The 23,803-nt window shown below is 42.8% G+C and overlaps 1 protein-coding gene across 1 annotated transcript in view; it reads left to right on the forward strand.

Annotated features, from left to right (window-relative positions):
- The first annotated feature begins 239 nt into the window (after window positions 1-239).
- Window positions 240-23,803, forward strand: part of grifin (galectin-related inter-fiber protein) — a 70,176-nt gene continuing 46,612 nt past the window's right edge. Inside the window, exon 1 of the mRNA XM_072559491.1 lies at window positions 240-346. The gene's annotated coding sequence lies outside the window, so the exon portion shown is untranslated. The remainder of the gene's footprint in view (window positions 347-23,803) is intronic.

The raw sequence follows: 23,803 nt of genomic DNA on the forward strand, positions 1-23,803 counted from the left end.
TTTGACGTGTTCTAATTTGTGCTGGGGTAAATGTGAGATTGAATTCAGTTAAAAACAATTCAATTTAATTCTGGAAGCGTTAAGCAAAATCCTTGATGTAAATCATCAGTTTTTGCAGGAAGTATACTGTAGGGACATAGGGGTGCCAATTATTCATGTATGCTCTAAGGAGATATTTATCTTCATTAAGCTTTCTTATTAAATCTTTTTTCCTTTTGTTTGTCAATGCGCCAATACAGACTCGAATAAAACTTCTCCATTCGTTCTGTAAATCATAAGAACATGAGACATAGGATCTGAAGTAGGCCATTTTATCTGCTGTGCAACAAGATGATGTCTGACCCAGGTATTGTAAGCTCTATTTTCCTGTCTTTAACACATAACCATTTGATCCCCTTACTGATTAAAAATCTGTCCAGCATGTTCACGTGACTGGAGATCTGATAGAGACTGGGGCTATTGTGTAGGCTGTGTCAAACTTGGTAACCCTGAGGTTTGTCCTTGTCTTCCAATGTATACAACACATGTACATATGAACAGTCAGAGCTGCAAACTCACTGTATGTGGAAATTTGGACAAAAAGGCAAAAAATGAGGGTGTACACTTTCACTTTTTCCAATTGGAGCAAGAGGAAGCAGCGACATTATTCAAAAGTTAAAGGCATTCAAGAGGAAGACAACAGGTTGGAGCAGTTTGTCATGTACATTTTATGTTCCCGATAAGCCTGGTCTCGTAAATGGGTGGATGCTGACACTAATCTCAGTGTCAGCATCCACTTCGAACATTACTATGGTGTTCTGGAATAGACTTCTTCAAATGAAAGCTTCCATGGAGTGAGTATTTTGGTTTGATTCTACTGGAGACCCCATCACTGATGGACATAGTGAAAATATAGGCAGAAGTGGGTACTGCAGGTGCTGGAGATTAGAGTCAAGATTAGAGTGATGCTGGAAAAGCACAGCAGGTCAGGCAGCATCCGAGAACCTGGAAAATCAATGTTTCAGGCAAAAGCCCTTCATCAGGAATAGTGTAAATATACTCTTGTCTCCACATTGCTCTCAGATGTTTGGATGGAGAACACTACATCTGAGCATTTACATTCACTAACAGGCAGTGGCATTGATATTTACAGAATCACAGGAGGCCAATCAATTCATCTGGCTGTTTGTCAGATTTATCCAATTTATCCCACTTGCAGCCTTTTCCCCACTACCATGCAGGTTTTTCTACTTCAACTGATTTTGTCCAATTCCAGTTTTGTACGAACATACATTATAGGAGCAAAGGTAGGCATTCAGCCCCTTGAATGTGCTCCATCATTCAAAGAGATCATGACTGAACTGTTCGCATTTTGAATTCCACATTCCCATCGACCACCGTCACCAACAAGGATTTATCTACTCTGTCCTAAGAATATTCGGGGGCCCCAGCTCCACTACCTTCTTTCAGCCCAGTGTGGTGACCTGGCATGGCTCCACCGTGGACTTCTAGCCTCAAGAAGATTGCAGAGCAGTCTCCCGGTCTCAAGAATCTCAGGCTGAAGCCTGGAACAGTGTGGAGTCAAGGCCCCACACAGACTGGAGGCTTTGTGCCAGCATGGATTGGGAAGAACTATTGTTCTGAATCTTTCAGTGCTCCATTTTCTAATTTATTTCTATAATCTGTAATGCTGGACTTTTTAATTTCTTTATTTTTCTAATTATTTTTTACTGAGAATCTGCACTGAAGAATCTGTACCTTGGTACCTTGTACCTAAGATGGCACCCGAAGTGCTTGTACTCTAAAGCTAATTCTAAGGCAGACAGTTCTAAAATTGCTCAACATTTCAAGAGAAAATAATTCTCATTACTTCTGTAAGAAAAAAATAAAGTTCTGATGATGCTGGAAGTCTGAAATAAAAGCAGAATGTGCTAGAGAAACTCAATGGTCTGGCAGTATTTGTGGACAGCTTTGTTTTTCCAGCACTTTCTCTCCTACTCTCTGTCATGAAAATTTCAAAACAGGTTAAAACTGGCTCTGGACTGACCCACATCCTTTCCAAGTCCACTTTGTCAGGGTCATGTAGGATGTTAAACACTTCAATCAATCACCCCCACTCTCCTAAACTCCAGTAGAGATAAACCCAGACTATCTAAATGTTCCTCTGAAAACCTGTTCATTCCTCGTGACCTTGTAGTTTGAAAGTTATGACTGGATCTACTGCCACCACCTTGTCAGGCAGTGTGTACTAATTATGATGACATGCTCAAATTGTGCACTCCAAAAAAAAATCTCCTCATCTCACAGCTGCTTATTTTAGCAGTTAGTGTAAACCTGTACCCTCAAATGACCCCCCCGATCCCCACACCCTGCTTTTGTTGACATCAATGATGCTCCTGTGGATTTAGTAAATGATCAAAGTTAAATATATTCCTATTGAGGGTCAGTGTGGACTTGATGGGCCAAATGGCCTGCTTCCACACTGTAGGGATCCTATGATTCTATGAATCTATGATAAATGTTTATGATTTTCAGCTTTGCCAACTATGGTTATATTAACCCCTGAATGAAACCCAAATGCTTTCTGGAGGCTGAAATCTAAATTGAACCTAAATTGAAGCAGTCTGAATACTTTTTTATTATGGTCAAAAAGTTGCTTTGAAATGATGTGAATTGAAGAATTTAACATCATGAAGGGGGAGCCTATTTTTGAATACAATATTTGATAGGTTTGTTCCACAAAATTTAGTCTTCTGGACCTTTGGGGACGGTGATGGCTGAGTGGTATTAGTACTTGACTGTTAATCCAAGGACCCAGATAATATTCTGGAGACCCAAGTTCAAATCCCACCACAGCATATGGAGGAATTTGAATTCAATAAAAGAAGCCTAGAATTTAAGATCTAATGATGGCCATGAATCCATTGTCAATTGTTAGGAAAAACCCATCTGGTTTACTGATGCCCTTTAGGAAAGGAAACTGCCATCCTTATTTGGTCTGACTCCAGTTTAGTCATTTGGTTGACACTTAACTGCCATCTGGGCAATTAGGGATGAGCAATAAATACTGCCTAGTCAGCGACACCCTCATCGTGTGAATGAATAAAATAACATGGAGGAGAGCTACAACAGTGGGTGAAAAGAGGATCATGTCTGCAAACATAAAGCTGTTAGCAATGGCTTTGAACCTACTGGAAGATTAATTACCAGCGATTGTCCCAAAGGGACCAATGGAAAGACACTTTCCTATCATTATTTGTGACCTTGATGAAGATTCAGGGAATTAATACATTAGTTTGAGATGTTGCAATGTTTTATGGAGGTGGCAAAATTGAGGAGAAAGTGAGCAATTGTAAACATTTCAATATGTCTGTCAGACATTTGGCAAGTACCATTCAATTTGGAAAAATGAGACATTCTGTATGTTTGAAAACAACATAAAACTGCAGATTACAAGGTGCATCCATAATGAACAAGGCTTGAAGAATGTGAATGATAAAGACCTTTATGTCATAGTTCATACTCTCTAAAACCTCCTGACCAAAGCCAAGAAGCTGAACCAAGCTGTGTTGTATTCACACTTCCATCCTTTCATAAAAACATTTTGCCTTTGTGAAAAACTGCTGACCAGCCGAAGGTTTGAAGATTATGTCCAGTTTTGCTCACCTTACATGATAGGTGACTTAGAAAGGTTTCAGAAGAGGGCCTGGGAAAGATGATCAGTTTTAAAATGCTATCACTGAATGTTTAGAGTGAATAGAGAAATATAGACTGTGTAGAGGCACAAGATTTTTAGTTTAGAAAGGCAAGTGTTGGCGCAACCCTGTGTTGTACTGGTCTTTGCTTTGCTCTTTGTGCTTTGATCAGACTATGTGCAGACTGAGAAATTATTGAACTTATGTGATGAATGCTCGTTAAAAATCTTCTTTCAAAAGAGAGCTGAAGTGATCCCTGGTTTGGTGACTCTTGTACAGGAGAGTTAATACTTGAAAGGGTTAACATCATGAGGTAAACTCACTAATAGAATGGTTCCTGAAATGCTAAACAGTGTAAAGCTTTGGTTTCTTGTAGGCACCAGTAATATATACTTACTGTTAGGCACAAAAGTTCTTAATTTGAGAAAGGTCAGTTTTGACAATGTGAGCCAGGAACTTTCACAAGTTGATTGGAGTAGACTGTTCACAGGTAAAGGATTCTGGATTAGTGGTGCTGGAAGAGCACAGCAGTTCAGGCAGCATCCAAGTAGCTTCGAAATCGACGTTTCGGGCAAAAGCCCTTCATCAGGAAGGTAAAGGGATGAGTGACAACTGGCAGACTCTAGGTGTATCCCTGGACATTGTGGGAAGTTATTGAAGACATTGCGGACCTCCTAGCAAAAATATTTCTATCATATACAGCCACGGGTGAGGTGCCAGAGGACTGGAGGGTGGCTAATGTTGTACCTTTATTTAAGAAAGGCTGTCAGGAGAAGTCTGGAATGCAGACTAGTGAATCTGATATCAGCTGTGTGGATATCTTGGTGGAGGGGATTCTGGGAGGTAAGATTTACATGCATTTGGAGAGGCAAGGGATAGCCAGCATGGGTTTATACATGGCAAATCATGTCTCACAAATTTGATTGAGTTTTTTGAGGATGTAACCAAGAAGGTAGATGAGGCCAGAGCAGTAGACATTGTCTACATGGATGTTAGTATAGCCTTGACAAGGTTCCGCATGGTGGACTCATCAGTTAAATTAGGTAACATGGGATTCAGGAAAAGCTTGTCAATTGGATGTAAAATTTGCTTGATGGTAGGAGATAGAAGGTGGCAGTGGTGAAGGTTTGTTTTCTGTACTGGAGTCCTATACTCAACAGTGTTAGATTAGATTACTTACAGCATGGAAACAGGCCCTTCGGCCCAACAAGTCCACACCGCCCCGCCGAAGCGCAACCCACCCATACCCCTATATTTACCCCTTACCTAACACTACCGGCAATTTAGCATGGCCAATTCACCTGACCTGCACATCTTTGGACTGTAGGAGGAAACTGGAGTACCCAGAGGGGACCCACGCAGAACGTGCAAACTCCACACAGTTAGTCGCCTAAGGCGGGAATTGAACCCGGATCTCTGGCGCTGTGAGGCAGCAGTGCTAACCACTGTGCCACCGTGCCGCCCACAAAGAGTTTTCAGAGTTTGTAAGTGTTTGTAAGAGTTTGCAAGTTGCAGAGTTTGGTGCTGGGTCCAATGTTGTTTGTTATTTATATAAATGATATGGCTGAGAATTTAGGAGGCATGGTTATTAAGTTCACAGATGATTCCAAAATTGATGCTATGGATAACAAGTGAAGAAGTTTATCTAAGAAGACAAAGTGTTCTTATCAATTGGGCCAGTGGGCTGAGGAGTGGCATAAGGAGTTTAATTTGGCTAAATGTGAGGTATTATTTTTTGGTAAAACAATCAAGGGCAGGACATTTACAGTTAATGGTAGAGCCCTGAGTAGTGTTGTCAAAACAGAGAAACCTAAGGGTTCAGGTAAATAGTTTTTTGAAATTTGCATCACAGAAAGGCAAGATTGTTCAGAAGGCATATGACACACTTTCCTTCATTGTTTAGACCATTGAGTATCGGAGTTTTTAATTAAAGGATTTTATTAAATTGGAGAAGATGCAGAAAAGCTTTAAAAGGATGTTACTGGGACTGGGACTGGAGGGCTTGAATTACAAGGAGAGATTGGATAGGCTGTGATTTCTTTTTTCCCTGTAGCATAGGATGTTGAGAGGTGACCTTAAAGAGGTTTATAAAATTATTAAGAACTTAGATAAGGTGAATAGCAAGAATCTTTTCCCTCGGGTGGAGGAATTCAAAACTGGAGAGCATAATTTTAAGGTGAGAGAAGAAAGATTTAAAAAGGATCTGAGAGGCAACTATTTCACACAGGGGGTGGTTCGTTGTGGAACGAACTGCGAGAGAAAATGGTAGGTGAAGGTACAGTTACAATATTTAAAAGACAATTGTACAGGTACATGGTGCAAAGCTTAGAGTGATATGGGACAAATGCAGGTAAGTGGGACTACTTTAGTTTCAGAAACTTTGTCAGTATGGACAAGACAGACTGAAGGTTCTGTTTCTGTGTTGTATGACTGTATGCCTCTATGACTCTATCAGAGAGTTTCATATAAATCAGATGTAATGTAATAAGCTATTAAGTACTGTGCAATAAACCCATTCTGTTAATCTTTCCTTCTGCCAAAACTCGATGCGGCAACTTTCCCCACAGTCAGCTGGACATGTATTAATATGAGGAATAGAGGGTAATGAATTTACTCAAAACATTTCAGATAGTGCTGGCAACTTGGACCACAACATACACCATGCTGATTGTGGTACTGATCCTCTGTCTTACTAACACTAAAAATAAAAAGGCAGGGTCGCCATTGTCCTCTTCTGTCATTCTAGAGGTACAACTGGTGGTGAGTTTATCCTGAGGGTTACTATTCCTCAAATGAGGGGTGAGGTTGAGAAGAATTGAGGTAAGGTTGACATTTACAGAATCATACGGTCATACAGCATGGGAACAGATGTTCCTGTCTAACCAGTCCACACTGATCATGTTCCCAAACTAAACTAGTCACACTTGCCTGCGCATATCCCTCCAAACTTTTCTTATTCATGTCTTTTAAAGATTTTAACTGTTCCTGCATCCACTAATTCCTCTGGAATTTCATTCCACATATGAGCTACCCTCTGTATAAAAAACATATCCCTCGCGTCGTTTTTAAATCTTTTACCTCTCACCTTAAAAAATGCTTGCAGTCTTGAACTCCCTCACCCTAAGGAAAGGACATCTGATCTGTATCTCTCATAATTTTATAAACCTCTATAAGACCACACCTCGATCTCCTATGCTCCAGTGAAAAAAGTCCCACGGTAACTTCAGACAGTGTGGGAACTGAGCTTGTGCTATTAGTATCACAAAGCAGCTGTCCAGTCAACCATGCTAACCAGCTCCCTACCACTGTTACCTTATCTACTACAGACAGCATCATACAAGGGGAATGAAACGAATTGCATAACCCATAATCACCATGCTCATTCCATATCACAGAAGTCTTTCAGGTTTTTTTGTTCCTGAAAGACCCTTGAATCTTCTCCCAGGTGCTTGCACCCATAAGAATATGGATTTTCCTGACTTGATGTATCAAAACTAGATGGAACAGATCAGACAGACCAGCCGGTCATTCTGAATTTTTTTTGCCAGATTCTGTTTTATTTTGGGACCAGAAGGCAGACAGGAAAGCAATCTTGGGTTGTGGCATGACTACATTGGACAGCATTGCTGCGAGCTATTCCAATCTGTGGACACAGCTCTTCATTGCCTGGCAATTTCCCACTACAAATGACACATTCCTTTTCTATATAAAAAGAAACCTTCAGTTGGTTTTCAAAAACATTCACAACTCTCCAGGGCCATCTGGGCAGCTGCTTGTAATTTTCAATTTGTGGAAACTCTTGGGGCTAGTGACTGTTGACAGAGGGGGGAGAGGAAGGTTGCAAACAGTTACTTCCGACTGGCCTTTAAGAGCTCAGCTTTCTATATGACATTCTCCGTATGTGACAGTTGTGTGAAGCTTTTAGAAATGGATCTGTATTTATTTTATTACTTTTTAACTGCTTCTTTCTGTAAATTAACCTCATATCCCTGCAGAACACAGAAAGATTTATTATTTTAAGCAATGCGCCGATATCTATCCTATTCCTACAGCCTAACCTACATGACCTTGTTAGCCGTGAGATTGACATAAATGTCAAATGCTTGTGACATTTGTGTTATTATCCATTAATCGAAACTGCAGAATTCCGTAGGGATGGAGAGAATGGAATGTTGTACAAGGACGCTGAAAATAACAGACATGGTGAAATCAGGAAACCAGCAATACAGTTTATTATTAAAATTGAATTGCAACCCATTGAAATGTCACATAATCTGTAACAAGTTACTGTGACAAAAGGAACAACAATCACACACAGATCACCACTCCTCTCTGTTTTAACAAAGTGAAAGATGGCCATATTTCTGGCAGAGATGCTGATTTGGACTCCATCAGAAATGTGAAGCGATAGTTGCATTCTAACAAGTCTCTCTTGGCATGGAACAGTCAGGAGAAAGTAAACCAGGTCCTATTGCTCACACCAGTCAGTTGCTACATTCTGTAATATAAAGGCTCAGCGTCACAGAAAGCCACATTGCCAGCTCATATGAAACAATAGGAACACAAGGCAAATGTGAAGTTAGCATGCCAGAAGGGTACAGTGCCTGGTAGATAAGATTTTGGCACCTGATAGGTAAAGTGCCATGTGGGTAGGGGTAGTGTGATGGTTAATAAGAGTGCCAGGTATGTAGAGTGTCACATTGGTAGGAGGTAGGCTAAGTGCCAGATGAATAAGGTGTAGTGTGCCATATAAATAGGCTGCCAGATGGTTACAGCATGAAATGATTAGAGGGTAGGGTGCCAAGTAGATACAATGTCATAAATGTAAGGTGCCACAGGACAAAGTGGCAAAAGAGGGAAGTAAATGAGGACATGGCCGAGTGGTATCACTGCTAGACCATTACTCCAAAGATCCAGAAAGTATTCTGTGGACCTGGGTTCAAATCCCTCCAACAGTAGATGGTAGAATTTGATTTCAATAAATATCTGGAGTTAAGAATCTAATGATAACCATGAATCCATTGTCAATTGTTGGGAAAGACCCATATGGTTCACTAATGCCCTTAGGGAAGGAAACTGCCATCCACAACTGGTCTGGCCTATATGTAACTCCAGACCCACAGCAATGTGGTTGACTCTTAACTGCCCTCTGAGCAATTAGAGATGAACAATAAGTGTTGCCTAGCCAGAGATCCCATCATCCTGTGAATGAATAAAGGAAAGGAAATTGTAAATGATGGTGTGTTTAGGGTAGTTTAGGGTGGATTTTGGACCCATGAAGAGCTAATGGGTGTTGTGAGGGAGATGTCCTTGGTGGGAAGACGGGGCCTGGTAGTGGGGGTTGGGTTTGGATCCCAAGGGGGCTGGGTTCATTAATAGACATTAACAGGCAGGACATTACTTCCTGAGGTGAATGAGTAGAGCTAGGAAATCTCCCTGTTCATCTGGGTGTGTGGGCAACTGTTTTGTAAGACTCACCTCTGAGAATTCATCTCAGTTATGTTCTTGCACATTTGGCTGTTCAACCTTCAGCCTTCACCAGCCCACCAACATTGCCCATGCATTCCAATCTCTGACTTCCAGACCCAACCTGAATGCTCCCTTGGGGACACTATTCCAATGTGTGCTGATTCACATCAATTCATGCCCTCAGCAATCCTCAATGCCTATGAGTGAATACTCAAAACACCTTCACCCACACTTTTCATGCAACACTACTGGCATCACCTCAGCAAACCTCAACAGCCTCCCAGAGAAGAAATAAAATCAAGTTCTAAATATCTATCACAGGCTTCATTATGTGTTAAAACAAACTCCCATTCATGAAATCTTATTTAAATTCCCTCAAGTACTCCACCATAAAATCAGACTGAGTCAACATACCTTTTTTTTTGTAAAAGGGCAATTCTATTATGATCAGCCTGTTTTTCTCTGGAAAAAGAAGAAATGGAGTGAATTGCACCCCATCCTCTGATCAGAAAGCAAACTCACAAACTCTGATGTTCAGGACATCCAACAGTCCCAGGCCACCTGCTCCCTGAGTTTCCCAAAGAAAGATTTTTCCTAAAATTCTTTCAGACTATGTCTAAAAGTGCTCTGGTCTATCAAAGATAATGGTTCAGAAAGAGTTAACGTTGATGTTGCTTTAGCTCCACCTAATCATGAATTGAATGAATGGATGAATTAGTTTTATTGTCACATGTACTCAAATGAGTACACTGAAAAGTTTACAAGTCACCACTCATGGTGCCATCTTATGTAAAAAGGTACAGATTCTTCAGTAGAGGTTATTAGTAAAAAAAAACCAATAAAGATTTAATTATGATGTGACACAAGCCATTAAATAATTAAGCACAGAATAAACAGAATTTAAAAAAACCCAACACTTTGTTGAAAAGAATAAGAAGAGTTCAAAGTGGAATATGGCACAATAAATGTTCAGCTGTGTAGAGAAGACATCAGTTCTTCCTGTTCATGAGCAATCCACCAATAATGTACTAGAGGAAGGCTTGTCTACACTGGAGTAATTCCGTGATTCTGTGAGATGAGGATTCAGAGTTTAATTCAGATTCTTATGGAGCTGTCGCCTTTGTAAATGGCTTTACAACAGTTCTTGTTCTTGGACTTGTTATAAATTCAGAATATGAACATGTCTTGCATCCATCTACATCTGAGCTGGCATGGTGGCTTAATGGCTATCACTGTTGCAACCTGAGTTCAATTCCAGCCTTGGGTGACTGTCTGTGCGGAGCTTGCACATTCTCCCTGTATCTGTGTGCTTTTCCTCCCATATGTGCATGCTAGGATTGGCCATGCTAAATTGGCCCATAGTGTCCAGGGATGTGCAGGGATGGGAATTAACCAGGGAAAATGCAGAGATACAGGGATTCTTTGAGTCTAGATGAGATGCTCTTTGGAGGGTTGGAATGGGCTTGATGGGTCAAATGGCCTGCCTCCACACTGTAGGGATTCCATCATTGCTGACTGCACATCCTTTACTCATTATTGCTACTGTGCATAATATTAAACTCATTACTAAAAATTAAAAGTTTTACTTTTTGACACTATTTATTTTACTCAATGTGCTCTTTCATTCAAATTGTATCATTAATTGCGATTTCTCACTCTGAATTATTATATTTATGAGCAATATTACTGGTGTCAGCAAGTGAAGACAATTTTTAAAATGTTACCTGGTAATGGATTGATCCACAAGAGGAAACATCCTTTCTACATTCACCTTGTCAAGACCATTCACATACATTTCAATCAAGTCACCTCACTCTTCTAAACTCCAGGGGAAAACAGCTCAACATGTCCAACCTTTTCTTGTCAGACAACCCACTCACCCCAGGTATTGATCTAGTTCACCTCCATTGAAATCCATACAAGATCTTTATATCCTTCCTTATATAAGGAAACAAAACTGAATACAGTGTTTGAGGCATGGTTTCACCAATGCACTACACAACTGAATAACTCCTATGTTCAATTTTTCTCACAATAAAGATTATTATCCCATTAGCCTTCTTAGTTATGAGCTGTACCTGCATACTGACCATTGTGACTGATGCACTACAGTAACTGGATACTTTGCAATTCTGTGGTCAGTCTCCATTGAATTAAATGCTCCCTTCCTGCCAAAGTGAACAACTTCGCATCTCCCCACATTATATTCTGTCTGTTAGATTTTTGCACTGAATCTAGATTGCTCTGTATACTTGTACAGGCTTCATGACATGCTTTTCTGCTTATCTTTGCAGACACATACTATCTTTATACCGTCTGCAAATGTTGCCCTCATATATTCCCTTTGCTCTTCTGAATCATCGATACAAATTGTGAAAGATAGGGGCTATTCACAGTTGCCTGAAGGACACCACTACTCACATGCTGCCAATCTGAAAAAAGACCTATTCATTCACATGCTGTTTTCTGCCAGTCAGTCAATCTTTGATCCCCACCAGTAATGTTACCCCCTTACACCATAAGTGCCTACTTTGCACAACACTTTTTTTATGTGGAACCTTGCCAAATACTTTCTGAATATCCAAGCACTGTACATCAATAAGCTCCTTTTTTCACAATGCATGCACCCCTTCAAAAATTTGAATAAAGTGGTTATACTGAAGCCAAACTGAATTGTCCTGATTACCTTGAATTTTTCCAAATGCCCAGTTATAGCCTTCCTAATGGATGGATTATAACATCTGCCTTATAACAGATGTCAAGCTAGCCGGACTTATAGTTATTGTTTTCTGCCTCCCTCCCTTCATAAATATAAGGAATATATTTGCTTCTTTCCAGTCTATTGGACCCTTTCCAGGATTGATTTTTGGAAAATTAACACTACCACATCTACTATCTCATTAGCAATCAGATTTAAGACCATTGGATGAAGTCTATCAGGATCTGAAGATTTATCATCTCTTAGCTCCATCAAGTTGTTCAGTACATATCCCTCGTAAATATAGTTTCACCAAGTTCCTTTCTTCTTTCACTCCTCAGGTTTTCAGGTATTGTTGGAATTCAAAAGTTTTTGGAATTGTCTGTAGTGAAGGCAGAAGCAAAATATTTTGTCACTTCATCCACCATTTCTTTATTATGTACTGTTGTGAGAGAAGATTATGCCACCAGACACAGCTAGACACAGCCAGATTCCAGTCCAGGTCAGAGCTCTGTCCCAAATGAAAAGGGACCCCCAGCAATACAGGGAGAAGATCACTGTCCATCTGTGCTCTGCAAGGGGAAATGCCACCATAGTTTCTCTGCAACCTCACACTCACAGGGACACCACTTACTCTAACATGGTACTCACACACCTCTCACCAAGCTTTGTGGATTATACTCTTATGATAGCACACTTCATGTCCACTCAAGGCCTCTGACCCACTTCGTCCTCCCAAACAACTAACCCTACCAGCCCTTTACACTTGCTCCTCACTCACTGTCTCCCAACCCTGGCTCCTGCATCCCCACTAAATGCCCTCCATTCATTGTTATTATTCTCAACCTTGCGATCATCTCATTGTTGGGGAGCATGTCCCCGAAACGGGGTGAGATTGCGAGGACATATAAGGTGTGGGGGTGCTGGCCATATGAGGAGAATCGTCTAAATTTAGCCAAAGAGCACAAGCCACCCATGTGAAGGTTGGGAGACGTCAATGGCCAAGCAACTCCACGAGTTTCATTGTTATGCTGCTCTCTTGTAACCACCAATGCTAGCCCATACTTAATCTGCACAGGCTTTTATCCCTCAGAGACAACAGATTCCCTCTCTTCTCTTCAGTGGCAAGGTGGCTAAGTGATCAGCACTGTTGCCTCACAGTGCCAGGGACCCAGGTTCAAATCCACCCTTGAGCCACTGTCTGTGCGGAGTTTGCACATTCTCCCTGTGTCTGTGTGGGTTTTCTCTGCATACTCCAGTTTCCTCACACAGTCCAAAGATGTGCAGGTTGGGTGAATTGGCCAAGCTAAATTGTCCATACTGTTAGGTGCATTAGTCAGGGTTAAAAATAGGGGAATGGGTGTGGGAGGGCTAATCTTTGGAGCGTCGGTGAGGAGTTGTTGGGCCAAATGGCCTGTTTCCACACTATAGGGAATCTAACCAAAAGATAAAGTAGGCACCAACAGCACCCAGAAAACCTCACCAGACCATCAGCTTCACTTCCATCTCAAAGGAGGAAACAACTCAATCCTCAGAGGATACATTGGCAAAGTTGTACCATCCATCAGCTGCAAGAGCTTCTCCTCGGTGAGCTCTTTCTCTAGATTAGACTCAGGAAGCACTTTGCTGCCAGATCGCTACAGTCATAGAGTCATAGAGATGTACAGCATGGAAACAGACCCTTCGATCCAACCCATCCACACCGACCAGATATCCCAACCCAATCTAAACCCACTTGCCAGCACCCGGCCCATACCCTCCAAACCCTTCCTATTCATATACCCATCCAGATGCCTTATAAATGTTACAATTGTAGTAGTCTCCATCACTTCCTCTGGCGCTCATTCCATACACGTACCACCCTCTGCATGAAACAGTTGCCCCTTAGGTCTCTTTTATATCATTCCCCTCTCACCCTAAACATATGCCCTCTAGTTCTGGACTTCTCCACCCGAAGGAAAAGACTTTGTCTATTTATCCTATCTATGCCCTTCATGATCTTATAAACCTCTATGAAGTCACCCCCCCAGCCTCCGACGCTCCAGAGAAAACATTCCTGGCAATGTCTTTGTAAATCTTTTCTGAACTCTTTCTGATAGGAAAGAGACCAGAATTGCATGCAATATTCCAAATTTGGCCTAATTAATGTCCTGTACAGCCGCAAGATGACCTCCAAAACTCTATACTCAAGACTCTGACCAATAAAGGAAAGTATATCAAACGCTTCTTCACTATCCTATCTCCCTACGACTGTACTTTCAAGGAGCTATGAACCTGCACTCCAAGGTCTCTTTGTTCACAACACTCCCTAGGACTGTACTATTAAGTGCATAAGTCCTGCTAAGATTTACTTTTCCAAAATGCAGCACCTCGTATTTATCTAAATTAAACTCCATCTGCCACTATATCCCATTGTAAGGTAACCTTCTTCACTGTCCACTACAACTCCAATTTTGGTGTCATCTGCAAACTTACTAACCGTATCTCTTATGTTCACATCCAAATCATTTATATAAATGACGAAGAGTAGTGGACCCAGCCCCGATCCTTGTGGCACTCCACTGGTCCCAGGCCTCCAGTCTGAAAAACAACCCTCCACTTGGTCAAGGATGAAACTCAACAGTGGGCTAGCACTCTGAGGATGGATGAATCTAGACCCCTACATAGACCCAGGTAGAATACGATGCCATGGTGTTGACCATGAATGGACAGACAGGCACAGGGACAATAGGTAGGTTTGCCTGAGACACTCAGTAAGCTGGCTTAAATCGTTGGTGAGTCCAACACGACTACAGATCTGGCAGTATTTCTAAGGCAGGCCTACAGAAATTCAAAATGGTGTTTTAAGCCTGATTCTGGGCACTACACTGTCTATAGGCCTGAGCCTTCTCAATTGGAGGCATTTTCACAAGTCTTCCAGGCTGACAAGAGCCTATAATACATGGTCCCTTCTCCTCAGCTACTGAAATTGCGACTATAGTTAGATGCAGTGAGAGAAACGGGAGAAGGAAAACTTACAGAGGTACATAAGGTTGACACATTACTGTAAAGAAGGATTTCACTTTTATAAATATATGTTCACCAGTTCTGTGCACACTTATGTAATCTCTGCTGTCAAACCATGTTAAGTCACACCCATATGAGCAGCCTATTTAGGCATCTGATGAATGAAAGAGACTGTAATAGCCAAGCATTGCTGATCTGATTGCCTGACTGCAGACTGTCTGTAATCTCTAGGCTAGTTACATGTAACCTTCAGAGCTGACTGACCACACAGTCACAGATCCCCAGATACTGGTAGGACCAAGCTCCTGATTGACCACGGTCACCCCATTGAACTGTAATCAGACAAGCCCCTTGGCCAACAGTGGAGAAGATGATTGTAGTCTACCCTGACCCCACTAAACACTCCCCTTTGACTTTCAGGCATGGCCATTTGCTTGAGACACATACAATGAGTATGCCATCGAAGCTGCTGGCACGCATTGGTTGTGTGGTGTTGACAATGCCTAGTGTTAAGGAGTCAGTTAGTTCATTTAGCTGGACAGCTTAGTGTTATGAAGTTGAAGGCATGGACACTTTCTCTTTAAGAAAGAGTGAATGCTATTTTGCACTGAAAGCTTACAAGCACCTTTCATATGAATAAGTAGCAGTCTCAGAGTGGACTGGAAAACTGAAAATATGTAATATTTGGCTGTGAAATAGATACCTGATTTGGTTGCTGTTTTGACAACAATTTGAATCTAATCAATCAGTTTAAATTATGCCTCAGGATACTAAAACCCAATTAAGTTAGAATTTATTGTTTTTGCCAATATTGAACTAATGAGGCAATCCGATGTTGAGCGAATATGAAAACAGGCATTTTGAAAGTCAGACAGAGTAACTGCCAGAGAGAGAATAACTCCCATCGAGAAAGACTGTCATTCAAACCACTCTCTATCAAAAATACCTTTTCATATGAAACATCTTCACAGTAAAAAAAAAGATGACCCAGGGAGAACTTCAGCCGAAAGAAGAAAGATACCAGAGACGACAGCCGCTGTATGGTTTTGAAATTAAGTTGAAATTTATTGTAACAATGTATGGTTATAGAGTTGGAGGCAGATAACAAGCATTTATAAGAAAGAGGACTTAGAGTTGTGAATAGTTGTTGTTTAATGTTCACTTTTAGAGTTAAGGAATTAATTGATATTATTTTCTTCTGGGAGTTTAGGAGTTCTCTGTCACTCATATTTTAACAGATTATGAGGTGAGGTGAGCTTTTCTGGGCGTTTGGTTTAATTAACAGAAGGGTTCTCCGCTGTGTTGTAACATTAGTTTATAGTACATAGTGCATCTACAGCATGAGCTCAATTTCTGCATTGGCTGAGACTACCATGAAGGACTCTTTATCTATCCCCTTGCCTGAGGTGTGGGAGCCCTCCAGTTAAGCCATGACCAGATGTCTCTCTCTAATGAGAGAGTAACCCTATGGTCTGAAATGTATGGAATTTTTATCTTACTCCTATCATAGCTTGCAACATGTAAAGTAGGGCACAGTTGAAGTGATTAGTCTTAGTTTTTGAAGTTACCTTTGCCCTTAGTGATACAAATGGGCCTAGTCCTCCGTGAGAAGCCAATCTGTAGTATTTACCCTTTCCTGACTAAGTCCTTCACCTACATTTCATAGACTCATAGAATCCCTACAGTGTGGAAAAAGGCCATTTGGCCCATCAAGTCCACACTGACCCTCCGAAGAGTAACCCACTCAAAATGATTTCCCTATCCTATTACTATACATTTACTCCTGACTAATGCACCTATGCTACACATCCCTGAACACTATGGACAATTTAGCATGGCCAATTTATCAAACCTGCACATCTTTGGATTGTGGGAGGAAACAGGAGCACCCAGAGGAAACCCACGCAGACATGGGGAGAATGTGCAAACTCCACAAAGACAGTTGCCCGAGGCTGGAATTGAACCCAGGTCCCTTGTACTGTGAATGCTAACCACTGAGCCACTGTGCCACCCTGATGTTCCCTTCAGCCCATCAAGTCCGCACCGACCCTATGAAGAGCATCCCACCCAGACCCATCCCCCTACCCTATCCCTGTAATCTTGCACTTCCCATGGCTAATACACTTAGCCTGCACATCCTTGGACATGATGGAAAATTTAGTATGGCCAATCCACCTAACTCAAATACACCCAGGTTGCTGTCGGGCTTCTACGGGAATGGGAGTGCCTTCAGGAAGCTAAGGACTGTTCATGTGTAAATAAAGGGTGAGTTGGTGATATGCTACTGGTGTCTGAGGAGCATTTCAGGGAAAATTGGGAATAAGGTGATTGAAAGGATTCTGGAGTGCGGAATATAGGGTGAAGGAGTCAGGTCAGAAAAGGCTAACCACGAGAGCTAGGCTTCTCATGGTGGCAAATCTTTGGACTGTGGGAGGAAACCAAAGCACCCAGAGGAGACCCATACGCACAGAGGGAGAATGTGTAAACTCCACACAATAGTCCCCCAAGGCTGGAATCAAACCTGGGTCCCTGGCACTGTGAGGCAACAGTGCTAACCCCTGAGCCATCATGCTGCCTCAGTAAATGTAAAGCAGTTGAACAGCCTCTTTGTCTCTTCATGCATAGTTTATTTCCCATTTCTAGCTGCCCTTGAGAAGGTCTTAATGACTTTCCATGTCCTCCTCCCCATTCAGAAGAAAGCAGCCATGCTGAGACAGGGCAGTGAGTTCTGAGTTGAGGTAGTTTTCAGGCTTCTGTTAGCATCAGCTCTCTGTGTGTGGTGGACTGCCATCTCTTGTGATCAGCAGCAAGTTAAGGGCAATCCCAAGGTGCCTCCCTTTCACCCCCCTCGTGTTGGTCGGACTTTAAACATTTTAGAGTTTGTGTCGACCACTAAACAGATAGAATGTGGAGGGTCGTCACTGATTCTGTGCTCCCATTCACAAGGTAGATGTAATAGTGGGCATTCTATAGACAGAGGGCCCTAGCACATTCCCTGGATATTGGCTTTCATCTCAGTGCCATCCACTGTGCACTACAACAGCTTGGCTGCTCCCATAAACATCACAGACCACTCACATCTGAGGCAATCTACAGTCAAGGAGTCAGGACCCCAAAAAGTTGAACAAAACTTGACCAATTGCAACATGTTCATCCTCTGAACATCTGAGGAAGATGCTTCCATCTCAAATAGCTCCAAGTAAAATATGCCCGACAGTGTTAAAGCTGATGTTTCCCTTCCTTTCCCTCCCACTACATCTAAATGCAGTTCCTGGGATCTGCAGCTAGGGGGCAGAAAGCCTGCTCTCAGCTTGGAAGTCTTGGCCAGTCACAGCCAGGCCTGCAGGGTTTAGAGAACCCAGGCCTGTTGGGAATGCCCTGCCCAGATACAGGCTCATCCTCCTCCATTTGGACTTCTGCAGGTTTTGGCATCATGGGCAGGGGCTATGTGTGAGACCAACACCTCTGGAATGTCCGAAGAGGAAGCTGCTGGGCTCCTGCATGTGGCTCCTCCTCCCTTTGAGTGCCTACTTGCACTATCCTGTCTCCTCGAAAGGAAGGGTGACATGGAGAGAAGGTGAGGTCCTTATCCTCCTGTTCCCTTGCTATGGATTATGAGCACTAGAGCAAAGGAGTACAGGTATTCCCTGTCATTAAGAATCCTGGACCAAGGTCTCCATGACAGCTGCCAACCTGCCCATGGAGACAGCCAGGTGTGTGTATGTCAGACCCAGCAGGGCACTTTCCATCATTGATTCAGCCCCTGCCAATCCTGCCTGGTGTTCATGATCCACTCTTTGCATTTCAACCAAGTTATTAATGGCTTCATTGGAGCATCATCTGCCTGGAGCTAATCTGGCGTCTGATTTCTGATAGTGCCAGCTCCCAGGGGCATTTCATCCCCTGCCAGCCGCGGAGACACCAGATTGTGCTTGTGAGTCCAATCCAGGATAAGAACCCATTGAAGTGAAAGCTCTGACCGGCATCTCAAGTGAACTGAGAGGTTAGTTTAACTTTCTGTGTCATGTCCTCAGCGATCACAGTTAAACAGCACGTCAAGAGACAGTTCCTTGCCTACAGCATTTGAAAAGCTTTAGGGATGGAGTTTGAAAATGGCACCAACTGGCATGAGGTGTGACAAAGTCCCAACAGTGGGAACATTTATTACTCTCCTCTCCTGTGGCACAATCCCATGAGCCAGGTGAAAAAGAAGCCAGTTCCATAATTAATGAGCGGATGATAATAGTCTACATGGTCTGTCATGATTTCACTCACCAAAACAAAAGTACTAACACTCAGTGCTCTGAGTTTTGCATGTTCCCTGTATTTTCCCAACTTCCTGACCATTGCTCATGCCACACCATAAAGAGGGTATTTTTATAGACTTCCCTGTCCTATTTTATTTTGATGGAATGTGGATGTCACTGGCAGGGTCAGCATTTGTTGCTTGACCTTAATTGCCCTTGAACTGAGTGACTATTTCAATGGATAGTTAAAAATTAACCACATCACTATGGATCTTTCTTTGACCTCATTGGGCATTGCTGACTGGCCAGTACTTATTGCCTGTCCCTAGTTGCCCTTGAGCTGGCTTCTTGAACCACTGCAGTCCACGTGCTGTCGGTAAATCCACCATACCCTCGGATTTCAGGATTTTGACTGAGTGAAAAATGAAGGAAATGGGATATATTTCCAAATCAGGATGGTGATTGGCTTAGAGGGAAACTTGAGGTAAAAACAATGACTGCAGATGCTGGAAAGCAAATACTGGATTAGTGTTGCTGGAAGAGCACGGCAGTTCAGGCAGCATCCAACGAGCAGTGAAATCGACGTTTCGGGCATAAGCCCTTCATCAGGAAGGGCTTATGCCCGAAACGTCGATTTCGCTGCTCGTTGGATGCTGCCTGAACTGCTGTGCTCTTCCAGCACCACTAATCCAGTATTAGAGGGAAACTTGCAGAGAGTGGTGTTCCCATGTATCTGCTGCCCTTGTCCTCCCAAAAGGAAGTGGTCATGGATTTGGAAGGTGCAGTCTAAGGCTCTTTGGTGAGATTCTGCAGCGTGGATAGTCCACACTGTCGGTACTGAGCATTGGCAGTGGAAGGTGTGAGTATTTGTGGATGTGGTGCTAATCAAGCTTCTTAAGTATTGTTGGGGCTGCACCAATCTAGGCAAGTAGGGAGTATTCCATCACACTTCTGACTTGTGTCTTTTAGATGGCGGACAGGCTTTGGGGAGTCAGGTGATGAGCTACTCGCTGCAGGATCCCTAAGCTCTGACTTGCTCTTGAAGTCACTGTATTAATATGGCCAGTCCAGTTCAGTTTCAGGTCAACAGTAACTGAAGTCACAAGCAAACTGGGCCAGATAAGGAGAGCAGATTTCCTTTGTTGAAGAACATGAGTAAACTAGCTGAGTTTTCACAACTGATAATTTTCCTATGGTCACCATTACTGAGACTAGTTTTGTGTGCTAGATTTATTTATTAATAGAAACTACATCAGCTGCTGCAGTGGGTTTGAACCCAGATTGCTCAGAGCATGAAGACAAGCCACTGGTTTCCTCGCCTAACATTACCACGACACCACCATCTCAGTGACTTGTCTTACTCTGCCCATTTAAATTCATGCTCCAGAAATCGGAAGTAACAATTCCAGCTGCTGTAAATCTATATGAGACTTATTCATTGCCAAGACCTCAGGAGTTTGTTCATTATTACTGCTTTCCAGACATTGAGCCATGGTGCTTTACAGTCTCTGAAAAAACAGCTTTCTAAGGAGTAGAGTCTGATTTACACCAACACAAAACTGTGCCCTTGAATGGATATTGTACACACAATGTAAAACTTTAAAAGATGGATTATCTATTGAACAGGAGAAAGTGAGGACTGCAGATGCCGGAGATCAGAGTCGAGATTGTGGTGCGGGAATAGCACAGCATGTCAGGCAGCATCTGAGGAGCAGGAGAATCAATGTTTCGGGCGTAAGCCCTCCATCAAGAATTCCTGATGAAGGGCTTATACCCGAAAAATCGATTCTCCTGATTCTTATCTATTTACCGGTTCAAAATGAACAAAACCATTAGATGGGGCAGAAATCAGTTCTGAAGAAGATCTTTTGGACATAAACTGTTAAATGTTTCTGTCGCCACAGGTGTGGCCAGACCCGCTGAGTTTCTCCAGCACTTTTTTGTTTTAATTTCTTCAGAAATTTGCTGCCATTGTTTCTATATAAAAATGTTAAACTCTATGAGTGAATGTGTTTATTCTTTAAAAAAAAGCCTAAAGGTGCAGTCTTGTTAGGAGCAGTATTAAGGTTATAAGGCTGTCAACAAAAAGGTTATGGATTGAAATCCTAATTGTCACTCAGCCTTGTTCACTTTCAATGTGAGTGTTGGCCTGGTCCCAGCGGAGGTGACAGATGAAACACCGCATTGCAGCAAAACATTCTATCTTGGGAAGGTCAGAAAGAGCAAGTGTGAATGGGAAACAGTCCCAGCCTACATGAAAAAACCCAGCTCTTGAGAAATCTCTATCATATTTACCAGCAGAAACCCAGGTGCTAAGAATGACCATGTAAGAAGGCAAAAGCAATAAATGTGCAGAAATAATACTCATATCAGATATCAATTTCTCTTCATTTCCAAAGCAATTTGCATGAAGTGGAAAATACACCAAAGTAGGAAATTTGAATATGTGCTGTGTTGAGAATGGAGATGGGAACACATGGGGATGTGTGAGGATGAGTGGGAGCAGGGATGGTATGTAGGAGTCCTCTAGTGCTTGGGAAACCTGAAATTGCCCTCATGCTGGAGTGACTAAACTGTGTGTTGTAAATAGTACCCCTGCCTGGAAGGCAGGCTGACTGGCAGTGGAGTAAGGAGTAGTGTGCAAGACACCACAGGGTTAGCTCTGTCTGTTCCCTAATCTAGGAGAGAGGTGTGGTGGATCTCAACTTGAGTGAATCATAGCCAAGAGTGTGGTGCTACAAAAGCACAGCAGATCAGGCAGCAACCAAGGAGCAAGAAAATTCATTCCTAATGAAGGGCTTTTGCTTGAAATCTTGATTTTCCTGTTCCTTGGATACTGCCTGACCTGCTGTACTTTTCCAGCACCACACTCGTGACTCCAACCTCCAGCATCTGCAGTACTCACTTTCCTCTGAGTGAATCATACTCTGGGAACATAGGGTGGGCTGTCATTCTAGGATGACTGGGTGTTCTGATGGTCAGGGAGCTTACTGAACCTAGAGTAAGCACTCATATTTCTGTCAGTCCAGGAGATTTGGTTAAACTATTTATCATCTTGCTGAAGTTCTCCTTGTCTCCCATTCAGTTGTTGGGTTTCAGAGGACCAGGCAGCCATGTTTAACCTGCAAGCAGCTTCAATCCAAAGCTTCCAGGAATTGGTGGACTGCGTCAGCGCTTAATGACCGAGTAAAACTGAAAGGTCAGCAGGAGTTTCCTGACACCCTTTCATCTTTTTGCCTGTGGAAACATTAACCACAATCAATCACTGCCATGCAATTAACCTTCTTATTACCTCAGAATAGTGATTCTTCTGTGGAGACTGTATAGTAGTATAACCTGCATTACTAATCATTACATGGGTTCAATGGTTAGCACTGCTGCCTCAAGTGCCAGGGACCCGGTTTCAATTCCCAAGTCGGGTGACTGTCTGTGTGGAGTTTTCACATTCTCCCCCTGTCTGCGTGGGTTTCTTCTGGGTGCTCTGATTTCCTCCCACAATCCAAAGATGTGTAGGATAGGTGAATTGGCGATGCTAAATAGTCCATAGTCTTAGTCAGGGATGAATGGGTCTGGGTGTGTTGCTTTTCAGAAGGTCAGTGTGGACTTGTTAGGCCGAAAGGCCTGTTTCCATACTGTAGGGAATCTATTCTGCTCTATTCATCCCTGTTAAAGCTCCTTGTCTCAGTGGGTGAACCCACCTTCCTTACCAAAGGGATTGCAAGTCAGAAGGAATGTGTCACATACCCAGCACTCCCATTTGTGGCATTTTCGCAGGTGATCACTCCCAGTGCCTCTCTGGCAAATACAATGTCTGGTACTGGATCAGGGGTATTTGAAGACTTCCATTGCCAGAAATCCTTCTTTGCCTTGGGTCCACGTAATGATTAGTAATGCAGGTTATACTACTATACAGTCTCCACAGAATAGTCACTGTTCTTAGGTAATAAGAAGGTTAATTGTTGCGTACAATTATATTTGGAAGGAGAAAGTGAGGACTGCAGATGCTGGAGATCAGAGCTGAAAATGTGTTGCTGGAAAAGCGCAGCAGGTCAGGCAGCATCCAAGGAGCAGGAGAATCGACGTTTCGGGCATGAGCCCTTCCTCAGGAATGAGGAAAGTGTGCCAAGCAGGCTAAGATGAAAGGCAGGGGGGAGGGACTTGAGGGAGGGGCGTTGGAAATGCGATAGGTGGAAGGAGGTTAAGGTGAGGGTAATAAGGTGAGGGCGATAGGCCGGAGTGGGGGTGGGGGCGGAGAGGTCAGGAAGAAGATTGCAGGTTAGGAAGGTAGTGCTGAGTTCGAGGGTTGGGACTGAGGCAAGTGGGGGGAGGAGAAATGAGGAAACTGGAGAAATCTGAGTTCATCCCTTATGGTTGCAGGGTTCCTAGGCAGAAGATGAGGCGCACTTCCTTCAGCCGTCGTGTTGCTATGGTCTGGTGATGGAGGAGTCCAAGGACCTGCATGTCCTTGATGGAGTGGGAGGGGGAGTTGAAGTGTTGAGCCACAGGGTGGTTGGGTTGGTTGGTCCGGGTGTCCCAGAGGTATTCTCTGAAACGTTCCGCAAGTAGGCGGCCTGTCTCCCCAATATAGAGGAGGCCACATCGGGTGCAACGGATGCAGTAAATGATGTGTGTGGAGGTGCAGGTGAATTTGTGGCAGATATAGTAGGATCCCTTGGGACCTTGGAGGGAAGTGAGGGGGGAGGTGTGGG

This window comes from Chiloscyllium punctatum, chromosome 40, assembly GCF_047496795.1.
Source record: "Chiloscyllium punctatum isolate Juve2018m chromosome 40, sChiPun1.3, whole genome shotgun sequence".
NCBI classification, from domain to species: Eukaryota; Metazoa; Chordata; class Chondrichthyes; order Orectolobiformes; family Hemiscylliidae; genus Chiloscyllium; species Chiloscyllium punctatum.